At 21.3% G+C, this 14303-nt stretch overlaps 1 protein-coding gene and 1 pseudogene across 1 annotated transcript in view; both read left to right on the top strand.

The window, feature by feature from the left end:
- LOC137235148 (glutamate receptor ionotropic, kainate 1-like) overlaps positions 1-14303 on the top strand; it is a 2828327-nt gene that overhangs the window by 475004 nt on the left and 2339020 nt on the right. The gene's annotated exons all lie outside the window — the stretch shown is intronic.
- On the top strand, positions 12926-13838 carry LOC137235153 (NADH-ubiquinone oxidoreductase chain 2-like; annotated as a pseudogene).

The raw sequence follows: 14303 nt of genomic DNA, 5'->3' as shown, positions 1-14303 counted from the left end.
AAATTTCACTTACACGTAAATACATAAGTCTTTATTTAACAGATTCTTTGTTTTTTATTTTAGTTGTTTACAAAAAAACATGAAATCGCAAATAATGAGTTAACTTTTGTTGAAACTAACTAATTTATTTATAAAAATTAATAGCAAATTTGCCCCAAAATGTTTTTGCATTTGCAGATTTAATCCTCATTTTAGATAAAGTACGTCTTATACTGAACAAAAAAAAAAGTTACAAAAATATAACATTAAATTTTTTATATTGTTTTTTATGCTAATTTATTTTATTTCTTATTTTATTTTATTATATATTCTTTTATTTCAACTTAGGTTATTATTATTTAAATGCAACTTGACTGAATCGAAAAATGTCACGTTGTATATTAAATGAAAAAAAACGTCCCAAAAACGGTTTTGATTTTAGGGCAAAACGGCAACCGGAATCATGGCGGCCGTATTGTGTAGGCAGTATATTACCCACTATCTATATATTAATACGCTAATAAAATTTCCATACAAACAATTGACAGGCGGTTTCGCATAGTTAGCATACGTAAAATCATATAAAAGTGATATTAATCGATTCGTATAGATCAGCCGCAGTGCCTATTTTTGTTAACAAATATTACTCTGTTTGTCTATAATTAATAGAAAAAGTTTTTTGTAAATCCAACAATCTTCCAAATTTGGATATTTACTTTCTTACACAAAAGCGCACCATCTTTGGACAAATTATGTAAGTGCTCTAAAACACAAGAAAGAGTTTTTTGTAAATCCAACAATCTCTCCAAATATGGATATTTACTTTCTTGCACAAAAGCGCGCCATCTTTGGACAAATTATGTAAGTACTCTAAGCCACAAACCTACATGAGCGTGAAAGATTAAAACATGGTTTCCCATTTTTGCCACTTACCTATAATAGCCTCTACCAAAATCCTAAATAATTGTTCCAAAATAATTTGTAGCGTACCAAAAAACCTTAAACAGAATTAATTTCTGACCTGCCCATTTTTTGTGGCAAATTTCACTTACACGTAAATACATAAGTCTTTATTTAACAGATTCTTTGTTTTTTATTTTAGTTGTTTACAAAAAAACATGATATCGAAAATAATGAGTTAACTTTTGTTGAAACTAACTAATTTATTTATAACAATTAATGGCAAATTTGCCCCAAAATGTTTTTGCATTTGCAAATTTTAACCTCATTTTAGATAAAGTACGTCTTATACTGAACAAAAAAAAAGTTACAAAAATATAACATTAAATTTTTTATATTTTTGTTATGCTAATTTATTTTATTTTATTATATATTCTTTTATTTCAACTTAGGTTATTATTATTTAAATGCAACTTGACTGAATCGGAAAATTTCACGTTGTACATTAAATGAAAAAAAAAACGTCCCAAAAACGTTTTTGATTTTAGGGCAAAACGGCAACCGGCATCATGGCGGCCGTATTGTGCAGGCAGTATATTATCCACTATCTATATATTAATACGCTAACAAAATTTTCATACAAACAATTGACAGGCGGTTTCGCATAGTTAGCATACGTAAAATTATATAAAAGTGATATTAATAGATTCGTATAGATCAGCCGCAGTGCATAGGCCTATTTATATTATTGGATTCATTATTATAATTTCAATATTAATATTATTAACATTAATCCACCCATATTTACTAGGAGATCCAGATAACTTTATTCCAGCAAATCCATTAGTAACTCCTATTCATATTCAATCAGAATGATATTTTTTATTTGCTTATGCAATTTTACGATCAATCCCTAATAAATTAGGAGGAGTTATAGTACTAATTATATCAATTGCAATTTTAATAATTCTTCCATTTTATAACTTAAGAAATTTCCGAGGAATTCAATTTTATCCTATAAATAAAATTTTATTCTGGGTTATAATTATCACAGTAATTTTATTAACATGAATTGGAGCACGACCAATAGAAACTCCTTATATTATTGTAGGTCAAATTTTAACAATTATTTACTTTTTATATTATATTACAAATCCTATAATTAATAAATGATGAGATAATTTAATTAAATAGTTAATGAGCTGGAATAAGCATATGTTTTGAAAACATAATATAGAAAAATGCTTTCTATTAACTTTACTTAACAAAATTAATTAAATAAAATTTAACAACAACAATTTAAACCCAATAAAAAATAATAAATAATTCAAATAAATTGGTAAAAAACACTTTCAAGCTAAATATATTAATTTATCATAACGAAACCGAGGCAAAGTACCACGTACTCAAATAAATACAAAAGAAATAAATATTAATTTTAAATAAAACACAAAGTTAAATAAATCACAACCTAAAAAAATAACTCTAAATAATATTATCATAAATAAAATTCTAGAATATTCAGCTATAAAAATTAACGCAAATCCACCTCTTCTATATTCAACATTAAATCCAGAAACTAATTCAGATTCACCTTCAGCAAAATCAAAGGGTGTTCGATTAGTTTCAGCTAAACAAATACAAAATCAAATAAATCTAAGAAGCAAAAAAATTACTAAAAATCAAATATATTTTTGATAATAAAAAATTGAAAAATATTATATCTTCCAATTAAAAAAACAAAAGACAATAAAATTAAAACTATTCTAACTTCATAAGAAATTGTTTGGGCAACCGCCCGTAACCCTCCTAATAAAGCATAATTAGAATTTGATGATCAACCAGCAATTATAATTCTATAAACACCTAATCTAGCACAACTTAAAGAAAATAACAACCCTAAATTAAAAGAAAATAATTTTACAAACAAAGGCATACAAAATCAAACAATTAAAGAAAGAAATAAAGAAAAAATTGGAGAAAAATAATAAGAAATATAATTCGATAATAAAGGATAAGTTTGTTCTTTAGTAAATAATTTAATTGCATCACAAAAGGTTGAGGAATTCCTAATAAACCAACCTTATTTGGACCTTTTCGAATTTGAATATATCCTAATACTTTACGCTCCAAAAGAGTCAAAAAAGCAACTCTCACTAAAACACAAATGATTAAAATTAATGAACCGATTAAAGTTAAAAATAATTCAAAAATAAACAAGTACTATTTGTAATTAAAAATTACATCTATAAATTCTAAATTTAATGCACTAATCTTCCAAAATAGTTAATTAAATTATATTAATAAAATTCACATAAATAAAATATAATTATTTTAATAACTGGTCCTTTCGTACTAAGATATTATAATATATTAAAGATAGAAACCAACCTGGCTCACACCGGTTTGAACTCAGATCATGTAAGAATTTAAAAGTCGAACTGACTTACCATTTAAGCAACTACACCTAAAATTATATCTTAATCCAACATCGAGGTCGCAAACTTTTTTATCAATAAGAACTCTCCAAAAAAATTACGCTGTTATCCCTAAAGTAACTTATTCTTTTAATCATTAATAATAGATCAATAAATCATAAATAAATGATAAAAATTAATTAAAAGTTAATTAAATTTTAATATCGCCCCAATGAAATAATCTTAAAAATTAAAATAAAATCAATCTAAAAAATAAAAATTTGTAAAACTATAAAGAGTTATAGGGTCTTCTCGTGTTTTAACAAAATTTTAGCTTTTTTACTAAAATATATAATTCTATAATAAATTTATATGAAACAGATTATACTTCATCCAACCATTCATACAAGCCTTCAATTAAAAGACTAATGATTATGCTACCTTTGCACAGTTAAATTACTGCGGCCATTAAAAATTTTCATTGGGCAGGTCAGACTTTAAAATTAACTCAAAAAGACATGTTTTTGTTAAACAGGCGAGTAATATATTTGCCGAGTTCTTTATATAAACTTTTCATTAAAAATTACTTATATATATATATATATATATACTAATTTAATCATTATTTCTTTTCAAATAAAATTACAAAAAATTTTTTCATAGAAAATTAAAACAATATACTATATAATATTTAAATAAAATAATTTTTAGCAAAATTAATAATAATTGCTAATTCTAAGCATATATTTTTTAACTAAGTTATTCCATTTATAATAATTTATTTTAAAGCTTATCCCTTAAAATATTATAATTAATAAATTTATTTATTAACAAAATAATAAATAAAATCAAAAATTACTAAATTAAATTTATTTCTAAAAAAACTAGATATATTTATAAAAGAATAACATTTCATTTCTAATAACTTATTCAAAATAATTTTAATACATTAAATTTAATAAATTATTAACTCTTATAAAATCGAGATTAATATTTTTACTATTAATTATTTAATAAACCCTGATACACAAGGTACAAAAAATAAATTTTTCTTATAAAATAAAAATTTTCAAATTATTTCAATAATCTTTCACAACACAAATAAACTATAATTAAATTTATTTTTTCATTAAAAATTACTAAAACACTAATTTTTATAATTACTTTTAATATAAATTAAACAAATAATATTAATAAATAAATCATAAAATAAATAAATATTAAATTCAATTTATATTGATTCGCACAAAAATCTCTTCAATGTATATGAAATACTTTACTTTATAAGCTTTAAATTGTCATTCTAGATACACCTTCCGATACATCTACTATGTTACGACTTATCTTATTTTAGAATAAGAGCGACGGGCGATATGTGCATATTTTAGAGTTAAAGTCAAATTTTTTATCTTTAAAATTTTACTACCAAATCAAATTTCATTAAACATTTAAAATTTAAATTTATTTAAATAATTTTATTGTAACCCATTTCTACTTAAATATAAGCTACACCTTGATCTGATATAAATTTAAATACAAATTATTGAAAATTATTATTCTAATAAAATATTCTAATAAAGACGATATATAAACTGAAAACTAATTTAAGTGAGGTGCATCGTGGATTATCGATTATAGAACAGGTTCCTCTGAATAGACTAAAATACCGCCCAATTTTTTAAGTTTCAAGAACATAACTAATACTACCTTAATGAAAAACAATTACATTTTTTATAATAGGGTATCTAATCCTAGTTTAATAATAAAATTTTTAAGACTAAATAAAATCAACTTAAAAACTATTATACATTTAAAATTTCACTTAATAAATTTATATATATTTTTAACTTATATCTTTCATCGAAAAATTTTTATTTGCATTATTTGTATAACCGCGGATGCTGGCACAAATTTAACCAATACTAAATAAAATTACTAATTCCAATTTTAATTGATTAATAAAACTAATTACTGAGAATAAAATTTAAATTTTCAATTATTAAAATAAATAATAATACACACAAAAATTTACATATAAAATAAATTTATAACAAAAAATAAGCTAAAATAAAACTTTATATTAAAAATAGATTTATAAAAAATATGAAAATGAATAATAAATATTAAATTCAAATAATAAAAATAATTAATTTTAATAATAAAAATATAAGTTATGAAAATGATTAATAATTTTAAAATTTTTAATATTATAAATTAACTAATAATTATCAAATTAATAATTTAATATAGTAATTTACTCCCCTAAAATTTTTTCCATAAATTCATTTAATAATATAAAATATAACATTATGAAAATGATTAATAATTTTAAAATTTTCAATAAAAATCAATTTCATAATAAAATATAAAATAAAAACGATTAATAATTCTAGAATCTAAACTATTTTTTTTCTAATAAAATAAAATAATTTATTTCAATTTTTAAAATTTATGTTTAATATTAATAAATAATTACATTCAATAATTTAAATTAAATTTTCATTTATAAATTATTTTCAAACTAATATTCTAACACTTAACTCCTCATATTTATAAAATATAACATTATAAAAATAATTAATAATTTTAAAATTTTTAATAAAAGTCAATTTCATAATTAAATATAAAATAAAAACTATTAATAATTCTAGAATCCAAACTATTTTTTTTAATAAAATAAAATAATTTATTTCAATTTTTAAAATTTATATTTAATATTAATAAATAATTATATTCAATAATTTAAATTAAATTTTCATTTATAAATATTTTTCAAATTAATATTCTAACACTTAACTCCTCATATTTATAAAATATATTATAAAAATAATTAATAATTTTAAAATTTTTAATAAAAATCAATTACATAATAAAATATAAAATAAAAACGATTAATAATTCTAGAATCTAAACTATTTTTTTCTAATAAAATAAAATTATTTATTTCAATTTTTAAAACTTATGTTTAATACTAATAAATAATTATATTCAATAATTTTTTTGGAAATAAATTGGTAATTAATTTTTAATATGTGGCAACACTCCCCATCACTATTTTCTTCACCCATCTCTCTCACATATTTTCTCATACCAAACTGTTCTTCTTCCAATGTACATTCTTGGCAGTCTATTGAAATAAATCAACTAAACAGGTTATGGGCCAGAGCGCGTAAGCAGCGTAAAAAGTGAAAATTAAAATAGTTAGCGCGTTTAAGGTTTAAGCGTTCGCTGTGTGTCGGTATAAAGGTATTATATTTAAAAGACTATTTTGAGTTATTGTGCTGTGTGTCGGTACATTAAAAAAGTTGAATTAAAAAACATGAAAATGACTTCGCTTTTTCAAATTGAAAAATTGGATGATGCCAATTACGCGTCATGGTCAGTTCAAATGAAAAGCGTGCTAGTACACTCTGATTTGTGGGGAGTTGTGTGTGGTCGTGAAAAGAAATCTGATGAAATGACCAGTGAACAAAAAGCGGCATTTGATATAAAAAATGAAAAAGCAATGGCATCAATATTGCTATGTGTAAAGCCAACACAAATTAACCATGTGAAGAACATAGAAGTCGCAATGGTAGCATGGGATAAACTGCGTAATATCCATCAGCCACAAGGGCCGGCGCGAAAAGTTTTGTTGTTTAAAAGTTTGTTGCGTCTTAGTATGTCCAGTGGCAAATCACGTAAACGAGTTTTGCAAAATTAAAGAAGGGCTTGCAGACATAGGTGTAATAATCCCAGACGAAATTTTAGTTATAATTTTGTTAGCAGGTGTGCCTGCGCAATATGAAAATTTTGTTGTAGCAATGGAGACCCGTGATGAGTTGCCTACATTTAATACAGTGAAAATTAAATTGTTAGAAGAAGGCGCGCGGCAGTGTGATAATGATGTTAAAAACGAAAAAGGGACAGAAGCGTTAATGCAAGCACGTTCATACAAAACTACAAACTTCAACAAAACGGTAAAAAATGCTTCAAGCAGTGGTAATGGTTCGGGTAACAAAGGCAATAAAAACAACAAAAACGTGAAGTGTTTCAATTGCGGTAAACGAGGACATTTCGCTGCTACATGCAATGGCAAGAAAACTGAGTGTCGAAAAGAGAACGATGATCGTTCATGTTTTATGTTAAGCGCAAAACCACCACCAAATACGAGAATTAATACAAATGTCTGGTGCGTAGATAGCGGCGCCACGTCGCATTTATGTTGTGTGCGCAGTTCATTTAAAAACTATCAAGAATGTTGTGAAAATATTTGGTTGGCAGGCGCCAATTGTATAAACGCTGTTGGTCGTGGCGACGTTGACCTAGACGGTACAACAATAACATTAAAAAATGTCTTATATGTGCCAACACTACAAAGTAATTTTATATCTGTGAGCAAAGCCATAGAGAGCGGCAATGCAGTGATATTTGAGCGTAATTCTGTTGAAATCAAAAACAACAAAAACTGTGTGCTGTTGAAAGCGTTCAATATTAACGGACTATTTCTATATGAGGGTGGGACAAATAAGTGTTTTAGTGCGGTGGTACAAAAAGATGCCGCAAGTAATTTTTTCAAATGGCACAATCGATATGGACATTTAAATTTTAATTGTTTGAAAGACATGGCAAATAAAAAAGAAGTCTTAGGGCTACAGCTTTGTAAAATACCAAACGAAATTGTATGTGAGACGTGTGCGAAATCAAAAATATGCGCAAAGCCATTTGCACAAGCATCAAAAACGCCTGCAAAAGAGTTACTTGGTGTTGTGCATAGCGATGTTTGTGGTCCTATTAACTGTGCATCTATTGGCGGTTCGAGGTATTTTGTCACATTTATTGATGACAGGTCGCGTTATATGAGCGTGTACTTCTTAAAATCCAAAGATAAAGTTTTTGAAGCATTTAAAGAGTACAAGACAATGAGCGAAAATCAAACTGGCTGTAAAATTAAGCAGTTGAGAAGCGACAATGGGCGCGAATACGTATCAAATGTGTTTGATGTATTTTTAAAACAAAATGGCATTCAACGGCAATTGACCGTACCTTACACTCCGCAACAAAACGGGGTAGCAGAACGTGCCAACAGAACTTTGGTAGAGATGGCCAGGGCCATGCTAAATTATGCAAAACTTGGTGAGCATTTTTGGGCGGAAGCAATACGAACTGCCGTATATCTTCGCAATCGTACTATAACAAAAATACTCAATGATAAAACGCCATATCAGTCAATCGTAGGTGCATTAATGTATTTGGCGATCTCAACACGTCCTGACATTTTACACTCCGTTTGTAAGTTATCACAAAGAAACACTAACCCACATACTGAGCATGAAGCGGGAGTAAAGCACTTACTGCGTTATTTGCGTAAAACGGCTGATAACAAACTTCACTATACAAGAACTGGAAGACCTATAGAGGGTTTCGCAGATGCTGATTGGGGAAGTGATGCATCAGATCGAAAGTCATATTCGGGCTACGCTTTTGTAGCAGCAGGTGCCGTGTTTTCTTGGGGGTGCAAAAAGCAAAGCGTCATCGCACTCAGCAGCACAGAGGCTGAGTACATAGCGTTATCATCAGCAGCGAAAGAATCTGCATATATTAGCAAACTTTTAGAAGAAATGGGTTTCATCCAGAATGGTCCAATGATTATCAACAACGACAATTTAAGTTCGCAATGCCTCGTCAAGAATCCGACATATCATGCCCGTAGTAAACATATTGACATCAAATATCATCACATCAGGCAAATGTATACCAGAAAAGAAATTGATTTAAATTATATACAAACCGATAATATGATGTCAGATATATTAACTAAAAATTTGCAAAAAGTTAAGCATATGAAATTTACAAGAGATATGGGTATATATTTAAATACTAATGTAAATTGTTGAGAAGAAGTGTTGGAAATAAATTGGTAATTAATTTTTAATATGTGGCAACACTCCCCATCACTATTTTCTTCACCCATCTCTCTCACATATTTTCTCATACCAAACTGTTCTTCCAATGTACATTCTTGGCAGTCTATTGAAATAAATCAACTAAACAAATTTAAATTAAATTTTCATTTATAAATTATTTTCAATTTAATATTCAAACATTTAACCTCTCATATTTATAAATATAAAATATTATGAAAATGATTAATAATTTTAAAATTTTTAATAAAAATTAATTTAATAATAAAATATAAAATAAAAACGATTAATAATTCTATAATCTAAACTATTTTTTTTCTAATATAATAAAATAATTTATTTCAATTTTTAAAATTTATATTTAATATTGATAAATAACTATATTAAATAATTTAAATTAAATTTTAATTTATAAATTATTTTCAAATTTATATTCTAACACTTAATTCCTCATATTTATAAAATTTAAATATTATGAAAATGATTAATAATTTTAAAATTTGTAATAAAATAAATAATTCATAATTAACCCCTAATTAATTATTAATATTTAATTTATAAAAATTATGAAATAATTAATAATTTTAAAATTTTTAATAAAATAAATTAATAATTTATAATTAATTATTCAATAAAATTAAAAATGATTAATAATTTTAAAATTTTTAATAAAAATCAATTTTATAATAAAATATTAATTAAAAATAATCAATAATTTTAAATATCTAAAATTATTTTTTTTAACAAAATAAAATAATTTAATTTCAATTTTTAAAGTTATTATTAAATATTAATAGATAACTATATTTAATAATTGAAATTATATTTTTATTTATAAGTCATCTTCAAATAAATATTTAAATATAGTACTTAGCTTCCCGTAAAAGTTTTTTCATAAATTCATTTTATAATAAAAATATAAATATTATGAAAATAATTAATAATTTTAAAATTTTTAATAAAATAAATAATTCATAATTAACCCCTAATTAATTATTAATATTTAATTTATAAAAATTATGAAAATTATTAATAATTTTAAAATTTTTAATAAAATAAATTAATAATTTATAATTAATTATTAAATAAAATTAAAAATAATCAATAATTATAAAATTATTAATAAAAATCAATTTTATAATAAAATATTAAATAAAAATAATAAATAATTTTAAAAATTTAAAATTATTTTTTTTAACAAAACAAAATAATTTAATTTCAATTTTTAAAGTTATTATTAAATATTAATAGATAACTATATTTAATAATTGAAATTATATTTTTATTTATAAATCATCTTTAAATAAATATTTAAATATAGTACTTAGCTTCCCGTAAAAATTTTTTCATAAATTCATTTTATAATAAAAATATAAATATTATGAAAATAATTAATAATTTTAAAATTTTTAATAAAATAAATAATTCATAATTAACCTCTAATTAATTATTAATATTTAATTTATAAAAATTATGAAAATAATTAATAATTTTAAAATTTTTAATAAAATAAATTAATAATTTATAATTAATTATTCAATAAAATTGAAAATAATTAATAATTTTAATATTTTTAATAAAAATCAATTTTATAATAAAATATTAAATAAAAATAATCAATAATTTTAAAAATCTAAAATTATTTTTTTTTAACAAAATAAAATAATTGATTTTCAATTTTTAAAGTTATTATTAAATATTAATAGATAACTATATTTAATAATTGAAATTATATTTTTATTTATAAATCATCTTCAAATAGATATTTAAATATAGTACTTAGCTTCCCGTAAAAATTTTTTCATAAATTCATTTTATAATAAAAATATAAATATTATGAAAATAATTAATAATTTTAAAATTTTTAATAAAATAAATAATTCATAATTAACCCCTAATTAATTATTAATATTTAATTTATGAAAATTATGAAAATTATTAATAATTTTAAAATTTTTAATAAAATAAATTAATAATTTATAATTAATTATTCAATAAAATTAAAAATAATTAATAATTTTAAAATTTTTAATAAAAATAAATTTTATAATAAAATATTAAATAAAAATAATCAATAATTTTAAAAATCTAAAATTATTTTTCTTAACAAAATAAAATTATTTAATTTCAATTTTTAAATTTATTATTAAATATTATTAGATAACTATATTTAATAATTTAAATTATATTTTTATTTATAAATCATCTTCAAATAAATATTTAAATATAGTACTTAGCTTCCCGTAAAAATTTTTCATAAATTCATTTTATAATAAAAATATAAATATTATGAAAATGATTAATAATTTTAAAATGTTTAATAAAATAAATAATTTATAATTAACCCCTAATTAATTATAAATTAATATTAAATAAAATAAATAAAACTATCAAAAATAATCAATAAGTATAAAATTTTTAATATTAAAAAATTTAATTATTAATAAATATCTAATAAACAAATAATAATTCTAAAAAATAATTAATAATTTAAAATCTTAATAAATAATTAATCCCTAATTAATTATTAAATAAAATTAAAAATAATCAATAATTATAAAATGTTTAATAAAAATCAATTTTATAATAAAATATTGAATGCAATGATTAATAATTTTAAAATTTTTAATTTATTTTATATAAAATAAAATAATTTAATTTTCAATTTTTAAAAATCAATACTTAATATAAATAAATAATAAAATATAGTATATAAAATTTACATTTAATAATCAATAAAATTTAAATAAAATATAAAATCATAAATAATAAATTTTAAAATTACTAAGTCTTACAATTTAAAAGACAAATAATTAAAAAATTTTTAATTTTTAACAAAATTTCAATTTTTTACAATATTAAAAATTTTTAAATTATTAATAATTTTCATAATATTTTTTTTTATTCCAAAAAATTTCGAAATTTTTAAAAAAAATTTTAAAATTTTGTTATTTATTAATTTTCTTTATACCGAAATAGACACTTTTCATTCAATTATTTTATATACATGACATTTTATTTAAAAATTATGTTCTATTCATTATAATTAAGAGATATACTATAAAGATCAATAAATATCTATATATGTATAAATATTTAATATATTAATAGATGCATATTAATTTTGTCCAAAAACCCCTAAAATTTAAAAATATAGATTAGTATATTAAAATTTGATTATTAATATTATAATCTATTATTAGAAATTTTTATAAATCTAAATATTAAATATAAATAAACGATATACATCTATATATCTATATTAAAGCTGTGATTTTAACCCTCATACCTATCTATATTAGAATTTTTTATTATTTAAATAAAATTAAAATCAGTAATTTTTCAAACACTAATTTTAATTATTTAATATATTACATATTTATAATGAATTTTACATAATTTTTTCTAAATTCTTAGTATAAAAAAAAAATCCATTTATTTTAGAATGAATTTTAATCTTTAATTTTAAAAAAGATAATTTTGCATTCTAAAAAATACAATAAAAATCCGTCTATTTTAACTTAATGAATTGCCTGAAAAAATGGTTATCTTTATAGGATAAGTAATGTAATTCTATTACATTCATTATATTTAGTGGAATTAAACCATTTCTAAAAGTATCAAAAACTTATGTGCATCTTACACTAAAATATAAAAAGATAAGCTAATAAAGCTACTGGGTTCATACCCCATTTATAAAGGTTATAAATCCTTTTCTTTTTAATTTTTAATAATTCTGCAAAAATTATATTCTTTTCGATATTACTAATAAGAACAATAATTACAATTTCATCAAATTCTTGATTAAGGGCTTGAATAGGTTTAGAAATTAATTTATTATCTTTTATCCCCCTAATAAAAGATAATAACTATAATAATCTAATATCTACAGAAGCTTCTCTAAAATATTTTTTAATTCAAACAATTGCATCAGCAATTCTATTATTTTGTATTATTATAATATACACAAATATTTTATTGATAACAAATGATTATTTATTTAGTAAATGAATTTTAATTTCTTCTTTATTATTAAAAAGAGGCACTGCTCCTTTCCATTTTTGATTTCCAACAGTCATAGAAGGATTATCATGAAATAATAATTTAATTTTAATAACATGACAAAAAATTGCCCCTATAATATTAATTTCTTATTTAATTAATATTAATTTTATAAATGTTGTTATTATTATATCAATTATTATTGGTTCTTTAGGAGGATTAAATCAAACTTCATTACGAAAATTAATAGCTTTTTCATCTATTACTCATTTAGGGTGAATATTAGCAGCAAATTAATGAAATATTATGAATTACATATCTTTTATTTTATTCATTTTTATCATTTAGTATAATTTTCTTATTCAAAAATTTTGAAATTTATCATATAAATCAATTATTCAATTCATTTTTCAATTTAAAAATTTTAAAGTTTATTTTACTATTAAACCTACTATCTTTAGGAGGATTACCACCATTTATTGGATTCTTACCAAAATGATTAGTAATTCAACATTTAATTATAAATAAGCAATACTTGCTGACAACAATTATAGTAACAATATCATTAATTACATTATTTTTTTATTTACGATTATGTTTTTCTACATTCACATTAAACTATTATGAAAATAATTGAGTATTTTCAATAAAATCAAATAATTTTTTTATTAAATGAATATTAATGATTTCTTTTATTTCAACATTTAGTTTAATTACAATTTCTATTATCCATCCACTATTCTACTAATATTTTTGAAGGTTTCAAGTTAAAAAAACTAATAGCCTTCAAAGCTATAAATATTAGTAGAACCTTTTAAGCCTTAGTAATCTAATTACTCCTTTAGATTTGCAATCTAATGTCATTATTGACTATAAAACTTTAATTAAAAAGAAATATTCTTATAAATAGATTTACAGTCTACCGCCTAAAATTCAGCCATTTAATTACACCAGTGAATATACCATAAATAAGTCGCACTTAGTCGCGACAATGGTTATTTTCAACAAATCATAAAGATATCGGAACATTATATTTTATTTTTGGAGCTTGAGCAGGAATAATTGGAACTTCATTAAGAATTATTATTCGAGCTGAATTAGG

Source organism: Eurosta solidaginis, chromosome X (assembly GCF_040869045.1).
Source record: "Eurosta solidaginis isolate ZX-2024a chromosome X, ASM4086904v1, whole genome shotgun sequence".
Classification (NCBI taxonomy): Eukaryota; Metazoa; Arthropoda; class Insecta; order Diptera; family Tephritidae; genus Eurosta; species Eurosta solidaginis.
This window is presented reverse-complemented; position numbering and strand designations above follow the sequence as displayed.